The sequence below is a fragment of the Bubalus kerabau genome, chromosome 13 (genome assembly GCF_029407905.1).
Source record: "Bubalus kerabau isolate K-KA32 ecotype Philippines breed swamp buffalo chromosome 13, PCC_UOA_SB_1v2, whole genome shotgun sequence".
Lineage (NCBI taxonomy): Eukaryota > Metazoa > Chordata > Mammalia > Artiodactyla > Bovidae > Bubalus > Bubalus kerabau.
Genome location: NC_073636.1, coordinates 48775649 through 48781840, shown reverse-complemented (window position 1 = coordinate 48781840; position 6192 = coordinate 48775649). Strand labels below are relative to the sequence as shown.

Below are 6192 nucleotides of genomic sequence, written 5' to 3'. Positions count from 1 at the left end.
GAGAAGGGAATGGCTACCCACTCCAGTATTCTTGCCTGGAGAATTCCATTGACAGAGGAACTTGGCAGGCTACAGTTGATGGCGTCACAAAGAGTCAGATGTAACTGAACAACAAACACACACTACTAGCTAAACTTTATTTGTAACTCCAAAATTAATATTCAAGGTGCTTTTGCAGCAGACAACAAAAAATCTGAGTCATCTCTAACATGCTAGTGTCCAACTGAGGTGGAGCAAGACAGTAGATGGCTTTCTTATTTCATGTCTCACACAGATGTCTTCAAAAATAATCAATAAAGAACTTCCCTGATTGTCCAGTGGTTAAGAATCTGTCTGCCAATGTAGGGGCCACTGGTTCAATCCCTGGTCTAGGAAGATTCCACACGTCATTAAGCAGCTAAATCCACGTGCCACAACTACTGAACCCCGCTCATTCTAGAGCCTGTCCTGGGCAGGGCTCTAGAGAAGCCAACACAGTGAGAAGCCTGTGCACCACAACTAGAGAGTAACCTCTGCTCCCCAAAACTAGAGAAAGCCCGCATGCAGCAACAAAGACCCAACACAGTCAAAAATTAATAAATGAATAAATAAAATTTTTTAAATAATAATTAGTTAGAAATCTACAATAGTAGTATAAGAGAGATTTATTTGACCCAAATTGAGGACTATGGTCAGGGAGACAGCAACTCAGATTAATCTGAGGAACTGCTCTGGAGTAGCATGGTTTTCTGCACAGTTTTATGTCTTGTCATAACAAAGAACATCAAGCAAGTCAGGGATATATCATTTCAAGTTTTCAAAAATAAACAAATAAGCACATACACAACAAGTTAGTATGTCCTTGGCACCTAGGAAGGGAATCATCACTGAAGGAATACCAGCATTGGCATCACTTGAAGACAGGCATTTCAACTTTATTTTTAATGTGGACATTTCTTTACTTCTAGTCAATGCAATCTTTTTTAATGATTAAAGCAGATGTACAATGTATGTTCAAGAGACCACAAACAAGCTGTTTCAGTTAACATAAAATTCAATTAAAATCATAATTAACCCAGAAACCAGGCATTCCCATACCTCAATAGGTGAAATTTTCCATCCATTATTTTTCCCTTTTGATGGTAAATCTTTCTATAGAAAGCACTAATGATCAAAATATTTGTCCCCTCAAGGCCAGGGAGGTTGCTGCCTGCCCTGGGCCCATCATGTCCCTCAGTGCTAGGCTTCCTTTTTTGTTGTTTACATATGTATAGAGATCTGCCTAAGAAGGAGATAGCTTGCCATCCAAGTGAGGGGCCTGTGCCAAGAGGAGCCACAGTGGAACGAAGCCTGAGCATGGTGGGAGCCAAGCAGAACATAGCCCCGGCGCATAGAGGAGATCCTAATCCCACGCACTGCCAAGGCAGGCCTGGCATGCAGGAGGAGTGCTGGGTGCTCTCCACTCAGAGCCACATCATCCACAGCTAGAGGGCAACTGGGTGGCCATGCTCCTGCTGCAGGTTTTGGAGTTTGAGGTGGACACAGTGAACTTTGTCCAGTTTTCAAACCACACAGGCCACTCTCCCTGGAAGGGCCAAGTGTTGAACTCAGATGAACTCCCCAAGCTGTCAGATGGGCTGAAGCTGAATGACATGAAGAAATATGACAACGTGCTCACAGGTTACATGCGAGACAAATCCTTCCTGGCCATGGTGGTGGACATCCTGTGGGAGCTGGAACAGCAGAACTCCAGGCTTATGTGAGCAACCCCATGATTGGAGACAAGTGGAATGGAGAAGACTCCATGTACTTCCCTTGAGGATTTCCTTCAGGTTTACAGAGAGAAGGTCATGCTGGTTGCAGACATCATAACCCCCAACCAGTTCTGGGGCTTCCAGTGGTAAATAACCCACCTCCCAATGCAGGAGAACTACAAGATGCAGGTTTGATCCCTGGGCCAGGAAGATTCCCTGGAGGAGGACATGGCAACACACTCTAGTATCCTTGCCTGGAGAATCCCATGGACAGAGGAGCCTGGTGGACTACAGTCCATAGAGTGGCCAAGAGTCAGACATGGCTGAAGCAACTTAACACACACAAACGACCAGCTCAAGACTGCGTTGCTGAGCAGGAAGAAGATCCCTAGCCAGAAACAAGGCTTAGCAATGATGCACATGCTGCATTTGATGGGCCCCAACATGGTGGTCATCACCACCTCAGATCTGCTGCCACCCAAGAGGCAGAAAATACCCAGTTGAGCTGGGGAGCCTGAGGATGCTGACCACCGATGGCTCTGTGGTGACACAGTACATTCATGTGGAGATGAGCAAGGTGGACACAGCCTTTGTGAGTACTGAGGGCCTCTTCACAGCCATGCTCTTGGTGTGGACACACGGGCACCCTTAGGATCTCTGGGTGGTCTGTGAGAACACCATGTTGCCAGGTACCATGTTCTGCAGTGGACAATCAAGTGCACAAAAGCCAAGGCTGGGGACAGACCAAAGCCTAGCCTGGCCTAGCTGAAGCTGAGAATTGTCCAGAGCAAAAAATATATATATATATCAAGAACCCAGAGATTATTGTCCAGGCCACAGTGTTATGAGTGATGCAGAAATCTGCCTCCTTAATGCCCATCGTTAGGTTTTCATCCTTGTGAAAAATGTAACGTCTACCTTAGACCTGTGACCAAAATTTGATTTTTCTTTTATGAGAAAAAAAAAAGAAAGAAATTTGCCTGATTATTCAACTGGGGGATGGAAGACTGGGGGGTACAAGTCAGACACAGCTAATTGGGCATGCACAGGCATGCTAATTGGGGAACATTTTATAGGCGATGCATGCATGCATGCGTGTGCTAAGTTGCTTCAGGCATGTCTGACTCTTTGCAACCCTAAGGATTGTAGCCCACCAGGTTCCTCTGTTTGTGGGATTCTCCAGGCAAGAATACTGGAGTGGGTAGCCATGATCTCCTCCAGGGGATCTTCCCAACTCAGGGATTGAGCCCACATCTCTTATATCTCCTGTGTTGGCAGGTGGGATCTTTACCACTAGCACCACCTGGAAAGCCCTTCCAGGTTATGAAAGTGAAAGTGTTAGTCATTCAGTCATGTTGGACTCTTTGTGACCCCATGGACTGGAGCCCACCAGGCTCCTCTGTCCATGGAATTCTCCAGGCAGGTGTACTGGAGTGGGTAGCTATTCCCTTCTCCAGGGGATCTCACTGACCCATGGCTCGAACCCAGGTCTCTTGAATTGCAGGCAGATGCTTTACAGTCTGAGTCACCAGAGAAGACTTTATAGGCTATAAATTTTATCAATTATGCTGAATTGTCACATTAACATTATTACACTTGTTTTTAGCAATAACCTTAAAGCATGTCCTGAATAACTTCATAGCCAGCAAAAGAATAATAATACCTACTATGACAAAGACGATCATTTGTAAAGCAAAGCAGGAAAAAAAGATCAGACGACCTTGTAGCCATTTTATCCTTTTGGGAAATTGTGTGTGTGTGTGTGTGTGTCTACTTTTCCAGGGTTGTTGATATAAGTGCAACAAGTAGTGTGAGCAATAGAATTATTGCTTCCTTGTTTAACCAGCAAAACTATGAGGCAGTTCTATTATCCAATATTATGTGGGCTAAGGAATTTAAGGATGTCTGCTATGCTGCAGTGCTTTTTGCAGTTCCCTCAACTATTTGATCAATGGTGGCTGATGGATTTCTAATCATATCTCTGTTTATACATACTCCTGCATTAGGAACCAAGATTGCCAAAATATTTTGACATGAGATATCTTATTATCATGCTAACATGGATCTCTTGACTCTGAAATAAAGAGAGAAAATGGATTCATCTCTTTACTATGTATAGACAATGTAGTAATATATTTTCCTAGTAAACATAAACCTTCTATTTGCTAGCTAGTTAAGACTATGTTCCCATCTCTAGGAAGGTGGATCAGCTCCAATATCACATACAAAGACAAAACCCGGGTGAGTACAAGTGGTCTCTCCCACAGTGCTTTCACTGCTAGCCTCATTAGCTGGAAGTTTTGTTAGCATGAAATTCAGCCATGGATCATTTCTCCTGCAGGCTTTACAAAAGCCATCTCTATAGTATTTGACACAAGGGAGTCACTGGCATAATTCACTTGTGCTTTTTCTCATTAAGACATTTGTTAAGTAAATAAGAAACAGAATGAGGTGTCCTAAAGTAAGTTATGTCAAGTCTCTAAGGATCAAGGATCATATCAAAGGAGGGACACATCAATGTATAGAAGAATTTGTACCTGAAAGGTTAGGCCAGAGGGAGGTCAGTATAGGTGGATGGTAATGTTGGAAACATTTGAAAAGTCAGCGATATAGGTACTACGGTCTTGTACTATGGCCAATTGGTCTTGTACTAACAGAGGAATTTGATGGCAAATCCAACAATCAATTAGATTGCCTCTAGGAGTTATTGTTGTTGTTCAGTCGCTGTCATGTCCAACTCTTTGAGACCCCGTGAATTGCAGCGCACCAGGCTTCCCTGTCCTTCACTATCCCCAGAGTTTGCTCAAACTCATGTCCATTGAGTTGATGATACCATCCAACCATCTCATCCTCTGTCGCCGCCTTCTCTTCCTGCCTTAATCTTTCCTAGCATCAGGGTCTTTTCCGATGAGTTGGCTCCTCACATCAGGTGGCCAAAGTATTGGAGTTTCTCAGTCCTTCCAATGAATATTAAGAATTGATTTCCTTTAGAATTGACTGGTTTGAACTCCTTGCTGTCCAAGGGACTCTTAAGAGTCTTCTCCAACACCACAATTCAAAAGCATCAATTCTTTGGTGCTCAGCTTTCTTTATGGTTCAGCTCTCACATCTGTGCATAACTACTGGAAAAACCAAAGCTTTGACTGTACAGACTTTTCTTGGCAAAGGGATGTCTCTGCTTTTTAATATGTATTAATATCTAGTTTTGTCATAGTTTCTCAAGGAGCAAATGTCTTTTAATTACATGGCTGAAGTCACTGTCCATGGTGATTTTGGAGCCCAAGAAAATGAAATGTCACTCTTTCCACTTTTTTCCCATCTATTTGCCATGAAGTGATGGCAGCAGATGCCATAATCTTAGTTTTTTGAATGTTGAGTTTTAAAGCCAGCTTTTTCACTCTCCTCTTTTGCCTTCATCAAGAGGCTCTTTAGTTATACTCTGTGACAATTTTACTAAGAATTTTCTTTTCATTCTCGGCATTAGGACAAAAGTATAGCTAGAAGCAAAACAATAACTTTGCATTTTGAATAGGAGGACAAGTTTTTAGTACACAGAACAATTGAATTAGCAGCATGGGTCTTACAGGCCCAGTGTGGATTCCTGTGTCAGCTGTATGCCATTGCTGTCATCCTTTTGTCTTAGTGTGGGTGCCATTTGAGGTCAGAAGTCCTTTCTATACAACAGTCCAGTGCAGAAGCCCTTCTTAAGTAGGAAATACAAACTTAAGAGTCAATTCCCATCAGTTTCACTGTACATGAGCTACTTAAGAATACTTTTTTTAATAAATTTATTTTTTATTGAAGGATAATTGCTTTACAGAATGTTGCTGTTTTCTATCGAACCTCAACATGAATCAGCCATAGGTATACAAATATCCCCTCCCTTTTGAAACTCCCTCCCGTCTCCCTCCCCATCCCACCCCTCTAGGTTGATACAGAGCCCCTGTTTGAGTTTCCTGAGCCATACAGCAAACTCCTATTGGCTATCTATTTTACATATGGTAATGTAAATTTCCATGTTACTCTTTCCATACATCTCAACCTCTCCTCCCCTCTCCCCATGTCCATAAGTCTGTTCTCTGTGTCTGTTTCTCCATTGCTGCTCTGTAAATAAATTCTTCAGAACCATTTTTCTAGACTCCATATATATGTGTTGCTGCTACTGCTAAGTCACTTCAGTCATGTCCGACTCTGTGTGACCCCATAGACGGCAGCCCATCAGGCTCCCCCATCCCTGGGATTCTCCAGGCAAGAACACTGGAGTGGGTTGCCATTTCCTTCTCCAATGCATGAAAGTGAAAAGTGAAAGTGAAGTCGCTTGGTCGTGTCCGACCCTCAGCGACCCCATGGACTGCAGCCTTCCAGACTCCTCCGTCCATGGGATTTTCTCAGCAAGAGTACTGGAGTGGGGTGCCATTGCCTTCTCCATATATGTGTTAGAATATGGTATTTATCTTTC

At 43.2% G+C, this 6192-nt stretch overlaps 1 pseudogene; it reads left to right on the top strand.

Annotated features, from left to right (window-relative positions):
• Nucleotides 1-1413: 1413 nt before the first annotated feature.
• Nucleotides 1414-2581, top strand: LOC129624981 (pyridoxal kinase-like; annotated as a pseudogene).
• The last annotated feature ends 3611 nt before the right edge of the window (nucleotides 2582-6192 follow it).